General features: G+C 41.7%; 1 pseudogene; it reads right to left on the bottom strand.

Annotated features, from left to right (window-relative positions):
• Positions 1–19,703, bottom strand: part of LOC141157342 (inter-alpha-trypsin inhibitor heavy chain H3-like) — a 244,816-nt pseudogene that overhangs the window by 183,799 nt on the left and 41,314 nt on the right.

The raw sequence follows: 19,703 nt of genomic DNA, 5'->3' as shown, positions 1-19,703 counted from the left end.
GTGTAGTATATAGAGGGTCTGTCAGCTCTCCTGTGTGGTGTAGTATACAGAGGATCTGTCAGCTCTCCTGTGTGGTGTAGTGTATAGAGGATCTGTCAGCTCTCCTGTGTGGTGTAGTGTATAGAGGATCTGTCAGCTCTCCTGTGTGGTGTAGTATATAGAGGATGTGTCAGCTCTCCTGTGTGGTGTAGTATATAGAGGGTCTGTCAGCTCTCCTGTGTGGTGTAGTATATAGAGGATCTGTCACCTCTCCTGTGTGGTATAGTATATAGAGGATGTCAGCTCTCCTGTGTGGTGTAGTATATAGAGGATCTGTCAGCTCTCCTGTGTGGTGTAGTATATAGAGGGTCTGTCAGCTCTCCTGTGTGGTGTAGTATACAGAGGATCTGTCAGCTCTCCTGTGTGGTGTAGTATATAGAGGATCTGTCGGCTCTCCTGTGTGGTGTAGTATATATAGGATCTGTCAGCTCTCCTGTGTGGTGTAGTATATAGAGGATCTGTCAGCTCTCCTGTGTGGTGTAGTATATATAGGATCTGTCAGCTCTCCTGTGTGGTGTAGTATATAGAGGATCTGTCAGCTCTCCTGTGTGGTGTAGTATATAGAGGATCTGTCAGCTCTCCTGTGTGGTGTAGTGTATAGAGGATCTGTCAGCTCTCCTGTGTGGTGTAGTATATAGAGGATGTGTCAGCTCTCCTGTGTGGTGTAGTATATAGAGGATCTGTCAGCTCTCCTGTGTGGTGTAGTATATAGAGGATCTATCAGCTCTCCTGTGTGGTGTAGTATATAGAGGATCTGTCACCTCTCCTGTGTGGTGTAGTATATAGAGGATCTGTCAGCTCTTCTGTGTGGTGTAGTATATAGAGGATCTGTCACCTCTCCTGTGTGATGTAGTATATAGAGGATGTCAGCTCTCCTGTGTGGTGTAGTATATAGAGGGTCTGTCAGCTCTCCTGTGTGGTGTAGTATATAGAGGATCTGTCAGCTCTCTTGTGTAGTGTAGTATATAGAGGATCTGTCAGCTCTCCTGTGTGGTGTAGTATATAGCGGATCTATCAGCTCTCCTGTGTGGTGTAGTATTTAGAGGATCTGTCACCTCTCCTGTGTGGTGTATATAGAGGATCTGTCAGCTCTTCTGTGTGGTGTAGTATATAGAGGATCTGTCACCTCTCCTGTGTGATGTAGTATATAGAGGATGTCAGCTCTCCTGTGTGGTGTAGTATATAGAGGATCTGTCAGCTCTCCTGTGTGGTGTAGTATATAGAGGATGTGTCAGCTGTCCTGTGTGGTGTAGTATATAGAGGATCTGTCACCTCTCCTGTGTGGTGTAGTATATAGAGGATGTCGGCTCTCCTGTGTGGTGTAGTATATAGAGGATCTGTCAGCTCTCCTGTGTGGTGTAGTATATAGAGGATCTGTCAGCTCTCCTGTGTGGTGTAGTATATAGAGGATGTCGGCTCTCCTGTGTGGTGTAGTATATAGAGGATCTGTCAGCTCTTCTGTGTGGTGTAGTATATAGAGGATCTGTCAGCTCCGCTGTGTGGTGTAGTATATAGAGGATGTGTCAGCTCTCCTGTGTGGTGTAGTATATAGAGGATCTGTCAGCTCTCCTGTGTGGTGTAGTATATAGAGGATGTGGCAGCTCTCCTGTGTGGTGTAGTATATAGAGGATCTGTCAGCTCTCCTGTGTGGTGTAGTATATAGAGGATGTGTCAGCTCTCCTGTATTGTGTAGTATATAGAGGATCTGTCAGCTCTCCTGTGTGGTGTAGTATATAGAGGATCTGTCGGCTCTCCTGGGTGGTGTAGTATATAGAGGATGTGTCAGCTCTCCTGTGTGGTGTAGTATATAGAGGGTCTGTCAGCTCTCCTGTGTGGTGTAGTATATAGAGGGTCTGTCAGCTCTCCTGTGTGGTGTAGTATACAGAGGATCTGTCAGCTCTCCTGTGTGGTGTAGTGTATAGAGGATCTGTCAGCTCTCCTGTGTGGTGTAGTGTATAGAGGATCTGTCAGCTCTCCTGTGTGGTGTAGTATATAGAGGATGTGTCAGCTCTCCTGTGTGGTGTAGTATATAGAGGGTCTGTCAGCTCTCCTGTGTGGTGTAGTATATAGAGGATCTGTCACCTCTCCTGTGTGGTATAGTATATAGAGGATGTCAGCTCTCCTGTGTGGTGTAGTATATAGAGGATCTGTCAGCTCTCCTGTGTGGTGTAGTATATAGAGGGTCTGTCAGCTCTCCTGTGTGGTGTAGTATATAGAGGATCTGTCGGCTCTCCTGTGTGGTGTAGTATATAGAGGATGTGTCAGCTCTCCTGTGTGGTGTAGTATATAGAGGATCTGTCGGCTCTCCTGTGTGGTGTAGTATATAGAGGATCTGTCAGCTCTCCTGTGTGGTGTAGTATATAGTGGATCTGTCAGCTCTCCTGTGTGGTGTAGTACACAGAGGATCTGTCAGCTCTCCTGTGTGGTGTAGTATATAGAGGATCTGTCGGCTCTCCTGTGTGGTGTAGTATATATAGGATCTGTCAGCTCTCCTGTGTGGTGTAGTATATAGAGGATCTGTCAGCTCTCCTGTGTGGTGTAGTATATATAGGATCTGTCAGCTCTCCTGTGTGGTGTAGTATATAGAGGATCTGTCAGCTCTCCTGTGTGGTGTAGTATATAGAGGATCTGTCAGCTCTCCTGTGTGGTGTAGTGTATAGAGGATCTGTCAGCTCTCCTGTGTGGTGTAGTATATAGAGGATGTGTCAGCTCTCCTGTGTGGTGTAGTATATAGAGGATCTGTCAGCTCTCCTGTGTGGTGTAGTATATAGAGGATCTATCAGCTCTCCTGTGTGGTGTAGTATATAGAGGATCTGTCACCTCTCCTGTGTGGTGTAGTATATAGAGGATCTGTCAGCTCTTCTGTGTGGTGTAGTATATAGAGGATCTGTCACCTCTCCTGTGTGATGTAGTATATAGAGGATGTCAGCTCTCCTGTGTGGTGTAGTATATAGAGGGTCTGTCAGCTCTCCTGTGTGGTGTAGTATATAGAGGATCTGTCAGCTCTCTTGTGTAGTGTAGTATATAGAGGATCTGTCAGCTCTCCTGTGTGGTGTAGTATATAGCGGATCTATCAGCTCTCCTGTGTGGTGTAGTATATAGAGGATCTGTCAGCTCTCCTGTGTGGTGTAGTATATAGAGGATCTGTCAGCTGTCCTGTGTGGTGTAGTATATAGAGGATCTGTCACCTCTCCTGTGTGGTGTAGTATATAGAGGATGTCGGCTCTCCTGTGTGGTGTAGTATATAGAGGATCTGTCAGCTCTCCTGTGTGGTGTAGTATATAGAGGATCTGTCAGCTCTCCTGTGTGGTGTAGTATATAGAGGATGTCGGCTCTCCTGTGTGGTGTAGTATATAGAGGATCTGTCAGCTCTTCTGTGTGGTGTAGTATATAGAGGATCTGTCAGCTCCGCTGTGTGGTGTAGTATATAGAGGATGTGTCAGCTCTCCTGTGTGGTGTAGTATATAGAGGATCTGTCAGCTCTCCTGTGTGGTGTAGTATATAGAGGATGTGGCAGCTCTCCTGTGTGGTGTAGTATATAGAGGATCTGTCAGCTCTCCTGTGTGGTGTAGTATATAGAGGATGTGTCAGCTCTCCTGTATTGTGTAGTATATAGAGGATGTGTCAGCTCTCCTGTGTGGTGTAGTATATAGAGGATCTGTCAGCTCTCCTGTGTGGTGTAGTATATAGAGGATCTGTCAGCTCTCCTGTGTGGTGTAGTATATAGAGGATGTGTCAGCTCTCCTGTGTGGTGTAGTATATAGAGGATCTGTCACCTCTCCTGTGTGGTGTAGTATATAGAGGATCTGTCACCTCTCCTGTGTGGTGTAGTATATAGAGGATCTGTCGGCTCTCCTGTGTGGTGTAGTATATAGAGGATCTGTCAGCTCTTCTGTGTGGTGTAGTATATAGAGGATCTGTCAGCTCTCCTGTGTGGTGTAGTATATAGAGGATCTGTCAGCTCTCCTGTGTGGTGTAGTATATAAAGGATCTGTCAGCTCTCCTGTGTGGTGTAGTATATATAGGATCTGTCAGCTCTCCTGTGTGGTGTAGTATATAGAGGATCTGTCAGCTCTCCTGTGTGGTGTAGTATATAGAGGATCTGTCAGCTCTCCTGTGTGGTGTAGTATATAGAGGATCTGTCAGCTCTCCTGTGTGGTGTAGTATATAGAGGATCTGTCAGCTCTCCTTTGTGGTGTTGTATATATAGAGGATCTGTCAGCTCTCCTGTGTAGTGTAGTATATAGAGGATCTGTCAGCTCTCCTGTGTGGTGTAGTATATAGAGGATCTGTCAGCCCTCCTGTGTGGTGCAGTATATATAGGATCTGTCAGCTCTCCTGTGTGGTGTAGTATATAAATGATCTGTCAGCTCTCCTGTGAGGTGTAGTATATAGAGGATCTGTCAGCTCTCCTTTGTGGTGTTGTATATATAGAGGATCTGTCAGCTCTCCTGTGTAGTGTAGTATATAGAGGATCTGTCAGCTCTCCTGTGTGGTGTAGTATATAGAGGATCTGTCAGCTCTCCTGTGTGGTGTAGTATATAGAGGATCTGTCAGCTCTCCTGTGTAGTGTAGTATATAGAGGATCTGTCAGCTCTCCTGTGTGGTGTAGTATATAGAGGATCTGTCAGCTCTCCTTTGTGGTGTTGTATATATAGAGGATCTGTCAGCTCTCCTGTGTAGTGTAGTATATAGAGGATCTGTCAGCTCTCCTGTGTGGTGTAGTATATAGAGGATCTGTCACCTCTCCTGTGTGGTGTAGTATATAGAGCATCTGTTCTGTGTGGTGTAGTATATAGAGGATCTGTCAGCTCTCCTGTGTGGTGTAGTATATAGAGGATCTGTCACCTCTCCTGTGTGGTGTAGTATATAGAGGATCTGTCAGCTCTCCTGTGTAGTGTAGTATATAGAGGATCTGTCAGCTCTCCTGTGTGGTGTAGTATATAGAGGATCTGTCAGCTCTCCTGTGTGGTGTAGTATATAGAGGATCTGTCAGCTCTCCTGATCTATCTTGTGTGGTATTTTTACATAACTGCATGTTGGCCCCAAGAATGATTTTTCTTTGGTGGGCTCAAGGTATTCCAGTCCGACGCTGCATGTTACATTTCAGTTGGATCATCTGACAATCTAATGATTAGAGTTGGGCAGTTTTAATTTAAATGCCAAATCTTCTTTTTCTCCTCTTTCCCCATTGGAAACACAAAAACGCTCAGCTGCGATGAACATTTATATGTACGGGTAAGTTTTACTAAATGACTATTGACATAGAAAAAGTAACATACTGTATCTCATTGCACTCAAAGAACACGATCTGTACTTACCCCTTCAGCCTTTACATCCACAGTAAATGAGTTCAGGTCATTATCTGTTACCCGTCCGGCAACGACAATTTCACTCCCTTCAAAGTAATGTCTGAAGTTGTTCTCAGTGAGGTCAGCGATGGCGTTCTCAGGATACTGCATCTCAATGTTAATCAATGTTGGGTTTGCAATTTCAGTGTAGAAGCCCTGCCATGTGAGAGCAAAATGTCACTTTAGGAAATCTTCAGAATAATTTGAATGCATCAACTAAAGGAGACCAAAAAATCGCCCAAAACCCGATTACGGCAGGATTGACCCTCAATCGTATGTATTCTAGGCGGCTGTTCACTCTCCCTTGGAGAACTCATATAATGCCATACGGAAGCACTATCCGAGGAGTACATATAACTATATTATAGAGCTCTTTTACACCCCTGAACCAATGATGCACAGCCCATCCTGACCCAATGAGTTGCAGCATAATATGTTGGTGTTATATAAATGTAATTATTATGATTAATGAGTTAATACCCAATTAACTCAGATATTTATGATGATCTGGTGGCCCAGTGCTATTTTTATTTCCCTAACTATCCATTGGTTTATTTAGATATCCTTGGTTATCTGGTGGTCCATTTGCTAGTTAATATCCCTGGTTATTCTGAGAATTATATAATAATAATAATAATAATAATATAAAATAATAATATTCTTGCTCTATAGAAAATTACCTGCAACTGTAAAGCGGCGTCTGAGTCTTCATATATGCGACGGGCGATTCCTGAATTTTCCAGTGCTAACTTCTCCAGAAAAGGAAAATCAACCCCACGACCAAAGCCAAGACTGTACAAGGTGTATTTTCCTTGAATGGCTCTCTTTACATTCTCCTGTATTTTTGCAGGGTTAGATTCACCTTAAATGAAAATGGTGTAGAATTGTACTTTATTTTTGTCTTGCACATTGTCTTTTCCTCATTAATGCAGAAGAGAGGTCCTATGAGATTACCATTGCACTAAAGTAGTGGTTTTAATTTGCTAATGGCTGAAGAACGCAGCAATGCTGTGTGCAGACCTTGTATGGTAGCACATGGACTCCCTACGGTCTGTAAGTAGGTTGTAGGATAGTGATTGACATATGGTGTTTGCAATAAAAAGGAACCTGTCAGTCTGTACATGATGCAAAAACCACAGGCAGCATGAATCAGAGCCTGGTTGTACAATTGCAATCAGGTATATTTTTCGCTGAAAAGCTCCAGCATTTCAAAGATCATATAGTTTGAAGACCATAGGCAAAGACAAGACTAGTCCAGCACTGCCAGCTTTTCCCAGCACCTCTCCAGGAGATTGACAGGTTTCTTGCTAAGTACATACATGGAAGACACGTGTCAATCACCTGGAACAACGCGTGGCTGGAGCATTTCAAAGAAATATATATCAGGTTGAAATCGGGCAGCCAGGCTCTGATTCATGTTGCCCGTGGTTTGGGCAGCATGACTCAAATGATAGCATCCTCCCTTTAAGTACTCAATTCTCCTATAGAAGCAATACTTTTTGAAAGGAATATCTCTAAAATGCAGCCTGCCGTAGATTATTCTATTATTTGTTTTCTGGAATTTGACAGCATCTGTGACAAAACAAAACAATATTGGACACAGATTCGTTGATGTAGTCCAAGGGGTCACCCAACAAGTGAAGGTGCCCATACAAATTAGAGCAAAGACAATATAGGCTGGACTGGCCAACTATCTTATGTGCATGGGTTCTCCCAACTTTCACCGGGAGATGGTGTTGAAGGATAGGGCTGTTTAATTTCAGCTCATTATCCTATTTTTATCAGGTAGATAGACCCCAGAGATAGACCAGAGATATAACCAATTGTGCAAGTGTATGGGTGGATTTTGAGCAAAATCTGTCGGTCAAATGAGCATTCAGCTGAAAGGTACAGAAGGAGCATGGCCATATGGGTGAGCTGCACGCGTCTCTTAATCAGTAACATCACTCGTTATCTGCAGAGCGGCTTCAAACCTAATTTGGGTATAAAATATACCCAAATGTTGGGAGACCTTGTCTAACTTTATGATGCCAGGGTACAAATCACTTTTTTTTCTGTCTATTGGCCTTGTTAAGGCTTCTCATGACAGGTGCATACGATTTCACTATTACGTCAGTATATATCTTAAAATATCGTACAAAATCTTCTTTATTTTACGTACCTGTATTGGATGCCCCATCAGTGAGGAGTATAATTAAGGAAACACTTCTCTCAGGTACAATTTTAGAATAGTGGGCTTTATTCATCAGTTCAACAGCCATTAATACAGGGTCATTAATGTTTGTACCTACAATAAAACACATTATAATGATCCAAGTTTATGTTCACAATTTATAGAATTTTTAGATTTCCTTTATAGAATTAACTTACACAAAAACTGAACTTCTTGACGTATTGGTGATAAAATGTTGATGTTCACTTTTTTTATATGCTGCAGCTCTGCTAGTCTTCTCAATGATGAGCTTTTTCTATGTAGTCCTTGATATTCATTAGCCTCACCACTGATTGGCAGTTTTTTGCCTATGCACAGTGTGTTCAGAAAGCTGTCAATTATTGGTGTGAGTGGGATTATATTGAGGTCATCACTGAGAAGACTAGCAGATCTGCAGCAGATAAAACTGTAATTTTGTCAAAACTGTAGCAAGTAGCCCAGTAAGTGAGACATTGCTGAAATCAAGGTCTCTGTCCATATTTTATGATCGGCATGGATTCATACACTTGGTGACAAATTCCCTTTAAAGGAGTGGTGGTAATGCATACACTCCACCATTTCCACTCACAAGGGGGACAAAGGACCCCCATTCTCACGATCACTTCCCCACCAATCAAACATTTATCAACAATCCTATGGAAAGGTGACTCCTTTAAGATTCTTCCATAATACAGAATGCGTTATAACAAAACACAATTGTGTTATTTTTTGCCTCCATATAGCCATGCACAGAGGCAGGTCATACACCTCGTTATACAGATTGTTAATACGCATGCATTACAGGTTGTGTACAGCAAAACCTTTGCATTAGTGTGCAGTCAGATGGCGGTATAAATTGGACCGAGGTACGATTGCAATACTCAGACGGGCCGCGGCTCTCCCTATGCAAGCATGACAGCTCCATAGAAATACATGAAGAAATCAGGAGAGGTCGCTTGGGTCAGGAGAGCTGCCGGACAGTCCGAGCATTGCAATCCTATCTCGGTACAATTTTTTACGGCCATCTGAATGCGTCCTTATAGAGTATAGTTCTACATTATAGGGTATCGATTGCAATTTGACTAAAATTTGCATGCACCCCATTTATCAGCTGTGTAGCTATAATGGGTATAGACATAGTGACAGCACTCAGACTCAGGTGTCTTCAAGGGGCTCAAAGTTCACATAAGAAGATACCAGTGGTAAATTTCACCTTGTACATAAGGAAAGGAAGGTCAATAACACATTTTATGGCTCAGGAGACAAGTTTACTTACTGCCATCTGGAGTAATCCCCTTGACAAATGTTCTTGCATTTTCCAGGTTTTCTGGAGTAGCTTTTACTAAAGAATTTTTCCAAATTTTACCATTGTAGGAAAACAGTATGAAATTAAAGTGATCATGCTCTGAAGTATCATCCAGAATTCGCAGAAGGGCTTCTTTCGTCTAAGTACAGATAGATTGTTAGGTGAACATGCATGTATACAGGGTATATGCTGGCACCTCACATCGCTTACGCTGCGATAAGAGCTCCTTCACACCAGTGATTTTTCTCTTCCGCAAAAAATGGTCTAAGTTTCATCTGTGTTTTTAATCAGAGTTTGTGTCAGTTTTTACCATCAGAGTTTTGTCAGATTTTTTTGTGCATATGACTGTATTTTCAGGCCAAGTGTCGTCCATGAAAAAAAAACGGACCCCGGTCGGACGAATGTTATTCAATAGGGCTTTGCAGATAAGCGATTCTTTTCACAATCTGCTTGTGAAAAAAAATTGCAACCAGCGCTAGTTTCTTCTGTAAATCTCTTATCACTTATTCAAGTCTATGGGTGCATAAACAAAATCGGATGCCATAAGGAGCCGCAGTATAGCATTCGATTTTTACGGCTACATTGCAATTCTGTAACATAGGAAACTGTAAATGGTCTTATAAAAGATTAATAGCTGCTGTAAAAAACAGATTATATACGGACAGCACATGATGACAAGTGAGAAAAAAATCATCCGACTTTTCTGGATAAGCGATGACAGATTTTCTATACGCTCGTGTGAACCTATCCTCACTTGGATGAAAAAAGGTTTCTCAAGCTTCTCCTATCAGTATATAAAAAACGGACAGCACACGCATGGCATCCGAGGGCTGTCTGATTTTTTCACTGACTCTTAGAATTGTATTGAGTTTGTTCTGACATTCGGATCAATATCATACAAGTCTCCGTGCTTTTGTGCTGACCGCTCGGTCCGATGAAAAAAATCGGACGTGTGAACTACCCCTTAAGACTATCATAGGAGCAAGTACTAGTGAAAAACACAGATAGCACTAGTACAAGAAAAACTGATGCCTGACTGAGTCTTTAGGCTATTTTCACACATTGCATTTTTTTCCGCAAGCAAAACCTGCTCTCTTGGCAGTATAGAAGCAACGTCAAAAAAGCAGGTTTTCATGATTTTTGCTGCATTTTTTTTCTGCATTTTTATCAGGTTTTTGACAAAACAGTCAGGAAAAAATAACAATGTATAGGTATGAGATTTCTGTAAAACGCTGCTTAAAATTTGCATTAAAAATGCAGCAAAAAAAGCTGCAAAAACGCGACGTGTGAAAATAGCCTTAGGCAGGAAAATTGTTACCTCGCACAAAGAAGTAGCTGAAAAGAGTCCCTGCCCGTGACATCAGTTCATGCACTTATGCTTCCTCCCGTGGCAAGAAGCTGTACGGGCACGACCATCAGTTGCAGCATCTCTATATGGTGGGCACAGCCAATACACAGTACACAGCAGGGGCACATTTATAAGATTATCTCAGCACAATAGTTTTTAATCACATCCAATTGTGGAACTTCTTAAAATTCCAACATCTATTGGTTAAAATGTTAAAATGTTCTTTGTTTGTGGGACAACCCTTTTAAGTCTGTGCAGGGTTTTAGCATTTGGCCTTAGAATATTGCAGAACCCTATGATTTTACAATACAATGCCATATTCTAGATTTATTCTCTTCAAAGGCCAATGCTTCAAAATTCAAGGTCTGATGGAACATGACATGGAAAAAAACTTTGTATAATAGGAGACTTATGGAAAGAGAGTAAAGTTAAATTGGTTTTAATGGGCACCATATTATGATTTAGTGGTTCTTGGAGCTTTTATGGAGCTATAATATGGTAGTGTGCATAGCTTTTTTAACTTGACGGACTTGTGACTTTTTACAACTTACTGCATGTAACTATATATTGATATTTAAGTATTGATGTGGCTTGCATATTTCTAATGACTTTAAAAACATATAATAGGGAATGACTCTATTTTACAACAAAGAATGTGAATGTAGATGTGAATTAAGTTGTAATTAACATATCTTACCTGCTCCATTTTTCTACCCTACATTGATGCACTTTTGTCTATGACATAAATTACATTTTTTGGAACACAAGTCAATTTAGGAGGAGCAAAAAAGTGAACAAAATATCCATTCACAACCTAAAAAATACAGAACAATTATATTTGATTGTTAGATACAATACTTATTGACACATATTAAAGGGTTTGTTTGGTTAAAATATTGGTGACCTATTCTTAAGGATAGGTCATCAATATGAGTTTGGTGCAGGTCTGATATAGGTCAGCTGTTACAAGCTCTGGCGATAGGCATATGAAAACACATGGAGTGTAGCTGCATGGCACAGCTCCATTCAATGTGTAGCAGCCACTGTCGGGTACTGCAGAATAACTCCTGTTCTTTTCAATACCTGCTGTTCTGCAGAATCCAGCAGCAATACACTGAGTTAAACTAATCAGTGCAGCTATGCTCAATATGTTTACATTGAGCTGCCACCGGAGCTTATAACAGACCATCAGTGAGGATGCCAGGGTCGGACCCCCACCGATATGATATTCTGCGGATAAGTCATCAATATCTCCTGACTGGACAACCCCTTTAAGTTTTCTTTTAAATTGTGAAAACATTAAAAGGTTTTCCACCCCCGTGCAAACTTTTAGCCAGCAATGCAGATTGCTAAACACTTACAGGGTATAATATACTGTATATACACTGTAAGGATTCAGCTCTAATAGCTGGTTTGAGCCATCTTCACATGACCGCAAGTAAGGAATTTGGATACTTGCAGCCATGTGCCAAATAGCTTCTCATCCACTTATCTCAATTTTCTATTGAGAGAAGTGGATGTGAATCTAGCTGGCAAGAACCAAGTAGTAAAATCGTGAACCAGCTAGTGGAGCTGAATCCTAATGGTGTGTATATTACGCCCTGTAAGAATTCAGCAAGCTGCACTGCTGATTAAAAGTTTGCACAGGGGTGAAAAACTCCTCACCCAGCTGATACCCCAATATTGAACTGCTGTTGTATGTGCCCCTATTACTGCCCCTGCTGTGTGGTACAAAAACAGTGCTCTTCTTACTGCCCCACTGCGAGAGACCAATATCTATTATGCATTTCCAACATATGCAGTGAATATGCCACAAATGTCCCAAATGGCGAAAGACTTAACCACTTCTCACCCTCCAGACATGCATGCACATCGTATGCAGGGTGTATGCAGGGTGTGGGTGGGTGTATGGAGCGGGCTGTCTAGCTGAGCGCCTTCCATACAGGGCAGATGCCAGTTGTGTTATACAGTCGGCACTTGCATTTAACAGCAAAGACTTTCACCATTTATACTTGCTATCAATCATGGCTTTTAAATGGTTACTCATAACTAGGCCAAGTGATTATGAGTGCCTTTGTCTTACCATTGCTACCAGGGATATTCTGAAGATCCCTGTCATCAACATTTTGGTACAACTATAAAGGCAGGGGAAATTGTGACTTATTATATATACTGTATATAATACAAATAATCAAGCAATTGAACTGTTGCAAACCCATTACAAAAATAGCAACTTGTATGTAGGCCGCTTTTTACGAGGTTTGCATGCCAGGGCTGATTTTCAACTCATAATATATATTATATATTAGAATTTAATAAAAGTCAAATGACCCAACGCTCACCTCTATCTTTCCAGGGAATTCTCGATTAACATCATAGGTGACAGTAAAATCTCCATCCAGTAAAGTGGTTGTACAGTTGGCACATGAGCGCTGCTGATCTATGGTGGGCTTAAAAGAAACATGACCCTGAAGACAAAAACAGACATAGAATCTTAAAGGTTTTCATGCTGTCAGTACACACTTTATCAAGTTTTCAAAAAGCTAAAGAGAGACTGTAGTAAACAGAAACCATCACTAACATCCATATTGTAGAATATACAGTAATTCTGTAGTTTATTGCTGCTTCAATGTGTTACAATGGAGACCTAGAAATGTTTTCTACTGAGTGGTGCCTCCAACTTCACCTGCACTAATAATGTCTCCAATTAAAAGATGATATACAGTATAATAATTTCCAGGTATCATTTTAATGAGTCAATGATCTTCTGAGATCTGGTGGGGTTGAGGATTTTCATGGCATATGGCTTAGATTCAGGGAAGGGTATAGTTTTTTTTTTCTTGGGGGTGAAAGGGGAGTCAGTATCTGTCTGATGATCTTGCCTTCCAGGGACATCTCTGGGACTATATGTTAGAGAACATCTCTGTTGGTGATCCTAGATGTCTATGAGATTCGTAGAAGTCTTCTCCAGTGGCTCTTGGGACTGGTTTGAGCAGCTTCAATACCAGATGCTTTGTTGTTTGACAGCTTCCTCAACTCCCAATCCACTTTACTGTGTCTGGTTCCTCTTGGCCTCTGTGCTCCTTATAATGATAATTGTCAGTGTTGGTGCTAGCCTATAGTTCCTCTGTATATTCTTTCCATCTCTGCTTGATATCCAGCTGGTCGCTAATTTTATTCCCAACATGGTTTTTGGGCTAATACAGGCTTCTTTACTTGTTTCACCATGGCAGATAATTCCCTGGTGTGATCTTAATTGTAGGCTTCCTTGAGTCTCTTGCATTGGACATTCATGAAGTTGTTCTTGTCGTTCTTGATTCCTCTTTGGAAGTTGGCAATAAGTCGCCTTGCCTCATTCAACCTGCCGTTAGTCTTGGCTTCTCTCCTCTTACTAGCGATATAGAGGGTGGTTGCAGTTAATTAATTCCCACCACATATTGGCTTCTTGTATGGCATATGGTCTTGAGTAGTTTCAGTGATGGTTCTTTTGATCTCTGTCCACAATTTGTCTTGGTCCACTTCTACCTGGCTGAGCAAGTTGAAACTGTTGCTCGCTTTGATTGCACAGGGATCTTGTTAACATCAAACTTATTTTGCATGACGGCATGTTTGGATCACGACTTTGGATATGAGCAGTTGGTGATGACCAGACCCACAGTCTGCGCCTAGTAGTGTTTTTGGAGAAAAAATGTATCTCTTTAATTTTTGCTGGCAGAGGATGTAGTCGATATTTTGGACATGTGATGAGAGCAAATTCATTAGAAAAGGAGACGCTACTCGGAATGGTCAGTAGTGAAAGGAAACGCAGGAGACCAAAGGCCCGTTGGCTTGGTATTCCATCAACAATGACATGGGAATAAACATCAAACAATTGAAAGAAGCCATGGAAAAAAGAAAGCATGGTGAAAACTGGCCCACAGAGTGTCCAAAGGTCAACTAAATGGATATGTCACGCAACGTGAGGGAAGGAATAAGTGGAGAATGACAGGAAGAGGGGGAAGGGAGCCCAACAACTAGGGAAAGGGGGAGTGGAGACCCCTAGGCAGATCTAATATCGCCCTGCCTACCCTATCGTCCCTATATAGGTTCTGCACCTATCACCGAGCAGGAACCTAAACCCCGACTGTCCCTAGAGCTAGGCCCTAGATATGGAAGGGACGGGGTGAGCACTAGTCAGGCCCCACTATAAACTAAAGACAACAAGGTAAACAAACAAAAGGGATACACTTAGCTTGAGCAGACACCAGAGAGATAACGCCAACTGTCCTCCAAGGGCACCAAAGATGAGACTAGCCGACTGCCAGTACTCCAAGTCTGTGCAGACGTACATAGAAGTATCACCGGCGACTCTCTGGAGAAACTGAGAGTCTTTAACTACCAAGCAAGGGAGTGTCAATCAGCAGCAGAAGGTGGAGGTCGCTGCTGGGTCCTAAAGGAAGAAGTATATAACTATACTACAGAGATGAGAGGATCAAGAAGGCGTCTGCAATGCCAAGCACAGTAACCTTCTACAGCCGGATCCAGAGCAACTGTCTGTCACACCTGACACACCCGTGACAGGATAGCATTAAATTAGGTTTGAGAGGCACTTGGTGCAGTATTGGGGTAAACAGGTGGTACAGTATTAGGAACAACCACATTGCACTGTTCTGGGGTGAAGTTGCAGTTGTTAGAAATGTAACGACTCCAACTATGACATCAAAATAAAAATGAAATAATGTATTCTTAATATTGTATATTTTATTTACAAAATGCATAACTTGTTGCACATTTACTTTCATAAGAATGATATTATGGTGGTGATGGTAATGAAAAATGTGATGTTACCACTTACTACAGTAAATTTGTTATTACTAAATTAAATACATAAGCTGTTTATGAAGAGGTCGGAGCTGGAGTCGGAGTGAGGATGAATAGTGGAGGTTGAACTTTGGCTTTCTAGCTCTGCAGCCCTAGGTACAAAGCTCCAAGTTTCTCCAGAATAACTAACAGACCAGACAGAATAACTGAGGTGTAGGTTGGGGGGCACCTGGGAAATAGTGACCACAACATTATACAATTCCACATGTGCTTCAGTAGGGTGCCCAGCAAGGGAGTCACAAAAACACTGAACTTCAGGAGGGCAAAGTTTGATCAGCTAAGAGATGCCCTTCACCTTATAGACTGGGATAGTATCTTCAGTAATAGGAGCACGGATAGAAAATGGGAAATTTTCAAAACAGTCCTACATAGTCACTGTAGAAGGTACATACCTTATGGGAATAAAAGGGCTAGGAATAGGAGGAAGCCAATGTGGCTAAATAAGGAAGTCAAGAGGGCAATGAAAAACAAAAAAAGGGCTTTCGGTAAACTTAAACAAGAAGGCAGCGAGGAAGCGCTAATATCTTATAGGGAAAACAAAATCTGTAAGAAACAAATAAGAATAGCAAAAGAGGAGACAGAGGGACTAATTGCCAAGGAAAGTAAAACGAATCCCAAACTGTTCTTTAACTATATAAACAGTAAAAGGATTAAAACTGATGGAGTTGGCCCATTGAAAAATAACCTGGGTAAAATCATAGAGGGCGATGAGGGTAAAGCAAACCTACTCAATAGCTTCTTCTCCACTGTTTTCACAAAAGAAAACAATTTATCGGAGGAAATGCAGAGTGATAAAGTAAACCCTCCGCTAAATATCACCCACCTAACCCAGGAGGAAGTTCAGAAACGCCTAAATAATATCAAAATAGACAAGTCACCAGGCCCAGATGGCATACACCCCTGGGTACTAAAAGAATTAAGTAATGTGATAGACAGACCGCTGTATCTTATATTCAAGCACTCTTTATGGACAGGGACTGCCCCACTAGACTGGCGCCAAGCAAATGTGGTACCAATATTCAAAAAGGGGTCTAAAAGTGACCCTGGGAACTATAGACCAGTCAGCTTAACGTCTGTTGTGGGTAAATTGTTTGAAGGATTTCTTAGAGATGCTATTGTAGAATATCTTAATGATAATAACTGTCTAACTCCATATCAACATGGATTCATGAGGGATCGCTCCTGCCAAAAAAACCTGATGGCCTTCTACGAGGAGGTGAGCTCACAGCTGGACCGGGGAGAGTCAGTGGATGTTGTATACCTTGACTTCTCCAAAGCGTTTGATACCGTGCCACACAAAAGGTTGGTATATAAAATGAGAATGCTTGGTCTGGGGGATAATGTGTGCAAGTGGGTAAATAGCTGGCTGAGTGATAGAAAGCAGAGGGTGGTTATCAATGGAGTAAGCTCAGGGTGTGTCAGGGTTACTAGCGGGGTGCCTCAAGGGTCTGTCTTGGGCCCTATATTATTTAATAGATTTATTAATGATCTAGTGGAAGGGTTGCATAGTAAAATAGCAATATTTGCAGATAATACTAAACTTTGTAAAGTAGTTAATACAGATGAGGACAGAGCACAGCTACAGGAGGATTTAGATAAATTGGGGAGTTGGGCCAAAAAATGGCAAATGGGGTTCAATGCCGATAAATGTAAGGTCATGCACATGGGAAAGAAAAACAGCAGTCACTCATACATATTATATGGGAAACCGTTGGGGAAATCTGGCATGGAGAAGGACCTGGGCGTCTTGGTTAACAGCAAATTAAATTGGAGTGCCCAGTGTCAGGCAGCAGCTGCGAAGGCAAATAGAGTCATGGCATGCATCAGAAGAGGAATAGGGGCATATGATGAGAACATTGTTCTTCCTCTGTATAAAGCGCTGGTAAGGCCGCACTTAGAATATTGTGCACAGTTCTGGGCTCCGGTGCTCAGGAAAGACATATTGGAGCTAGAGAGGGTACAAAGGAGGGCGACTAAGGTAATAAAGGGAATGGAGGGACTAGAATACCCAGAGAGGTTGTCAAAATTAGGCCTATTTACGTTGGAAAAGAGAAGGCTTAGGGTAGACCTCATAAACATGTATAAATACATCATGGGGCAGTACAGAGATCTCTCCCATGACCTGTTTATACCAAGGATGGTGACAAAGACGAGGGGGCACACTATGCGTCTGGAGGAAAGGAGGTTCCTGCACCAGCATAGAAGGGGATTCTTTACGGTCAGAGCCGTGAGACTCTGGAACTCTCTGGGAGAGGAAGTGGTGATGTCCAACTCACTTAATGAGTTCAAGAGAGGCCTGGACGCCTTTCTTGAGAACAATAAAATTACATCTTATGCTTAGTGATAGTTAATTAATCCAGGGATTTAATCTGACTGCCAGATTGGAGTCGGGAAGTGAATTTTTCCTCAATGATGTAAATTGGCCTATACCACATGGTTTTTTGTTGCCTTCCCCTGGATCAACGCTGCGGAATAGCTGCAGTGCACAAGAAATAGGCTGAACTGGATGGACGCTTGTCTTTTTTCGGCCTTATAAACTATGTAACTATATGTAACTATGTAAATTGGCATTTAGTATTTCATAGGGATTACATGTATTTACAAAAAATCCTTTATTCTGAAGTATAATGCTACAACACACAGATAGTAATAGTTTTTTTTTATCCTATACATTCATTCTGCGTCTTCTGATGTGGATATGTTACTAATTTTCTCACCAAAAATTACCTTTTCTTCAAGAAGAGTTTTTTTGATAGCAGGAAGCAGATCATTGTTTATGAAGGATCCTTGAGCATCTAAAAAGCTGATGCCTTGAGGTTCATGTATGTTTACGTCAATCTACATTTAGGAAACAAAATTCAGCTTATTCATAAAATGTAAAGTATGAACTCTGTGATTCAACCTGTAAATTAATTTCCAGAATGTCGTCCTTAGCTAGGTTTGTTTTATCGTGTGTGGGGTAGTTAAATGTTAATCTGTGGTGGGCTGGTTGTTAAGAAGTTGAAAATCATTTTATCTTTGCCTTGATGGAAGCCAACACATCATGTACTGATGGGTTTTTTGCAGCTAATCTGACCATGCAGAAATAACCTGGTAATTGGTTTGGTTCTCAAAAAAAAAAAAAAAAAAAAAATATATATATATATATATATATGTATATATATATATATATTATAAAATAAATAAAAACACTCCCCTGCTGGTGCTCCTGCTGTCCCTGCCTTGTATTTGTTTACAGCTGGCAGCCACAGGAATCGGCAGGCTATTGAAGAAGGGAATACTATTTTTTATTATTTTACAGCTGTTTTTTTTTCAAGAACTAGACAACCCCTTTTAAAGGGAATCTGTCAGCAGGTTTTTGCTATGTAAGATGAGGAGAGCATGATGTAGGGGTTTAGTCACTGAATTCAGCCATGTATCACTTATTAGGCTGTGTGCTGTTGTTTTCACACAATGAAGGTTTAATCCCGAGGAGATTATCACTGCATGGACTACAGTTTAGCACTGCTAGACCGACGATGCCCCTTCCTCAGATAAGCAGCTCACTGTCATTAGACAATGTACACAGAGAGCCTGGTGTGGGCGGGGTTAGCTATGGTGTGGGTGGGGTTTGCTTTCTGAGCTCTGCTATATGCTACATTTAAAATCTCTGATTGTGTCGCAACCGCTGCACCCAGTAAACTAAGTGATACATCGTTGAAATCAGAGTCTCTTTGCCTACAGTATGCTGCTCTTAGATGAGGTAGATGAGGTAGCAAAAACCTAGTGACAGATTCCCTTTAAGCACTTTGAGAGATAAAGTAGCAACCTGTGCCTCTGATGAGACAGAAGACGGATATTAGATTGCCTCCGACTCCTATTAGATGATGCAGCTACATTTTAGTTAGGATTCATAAACAGGCTCAATTTGAAACACACATATCAAATGGATGCCATACAGAAACATATTCGGCATAGACGGCGACAACCCTGGCACACGCCTCAAACACATCTTCTCCAGCGGTGTTCCAGGTGCGCTGAAAGGCTGTGGAGAAAATCTAATCTGCCCGAAGATTTCCTCCATTATAAATTTATGCTGAAAACATATAACTCTGCCCTTCACCTCTCCAAACAAACCTACTTTAACAACCTCATCAACTCACTTTCCAATAATCCTAAACAACTCTTTGACATGTTTCATTCTCTCCTCAATCAAACAGCACAGGCCCCGATCACTGACCTCAGCACTGACGATCTGGCCAATTATTTAAAAGAAAAAATTGACCATATCCGGCATGAAATTTTTCTCCCAATCCCCAAACGTCATGCATGCTCTCCCCCGCCACATCGTATCTTGCTTACTTTCTGACTTCGAACCAGTCACGGAAGATTAAGTGATCAGGCTCCTTGCATCTTCTCGCCCTACCACTTGCACCAGTGACCCTATCCCCTCACATCTCCTTCAGACCCTTTCTCCAGCTGTCACCACTCACCTAACTAAAATTTACAACCTCTCCCTCTCATCTGGTATCTTTCCCTCTTCTTTTAAACATGCCAGCATACATCCATTACTTAAAAAAACATCCCTTGACCAGAACTGCACTGCTAACTACAGACTTGTTTCCAATC

The sequence above is a fragment of the Phyllobates terribilis genome, unplaced genomic scaffold, assembly GCF_046119375.1.
Source record: "Phyllobates terribilis strain yellow unplaced genomic scaffold, ASM4611937v1 Scaffold_8__6_contigs__length_399053987, whole genome shotgun sequence".
Lineage (NCBI taxonomy): Eukaryota > Metazoa > Chordata > Amphibia > Anura > Dendrobatidae > Phyllobates > Phyllobates terribilis.
The sequence above is the reverse complement of the archived record's forward strand: the minus strand, read 5'-3'. Positions and strand labels throughout refer to the sequence as shown.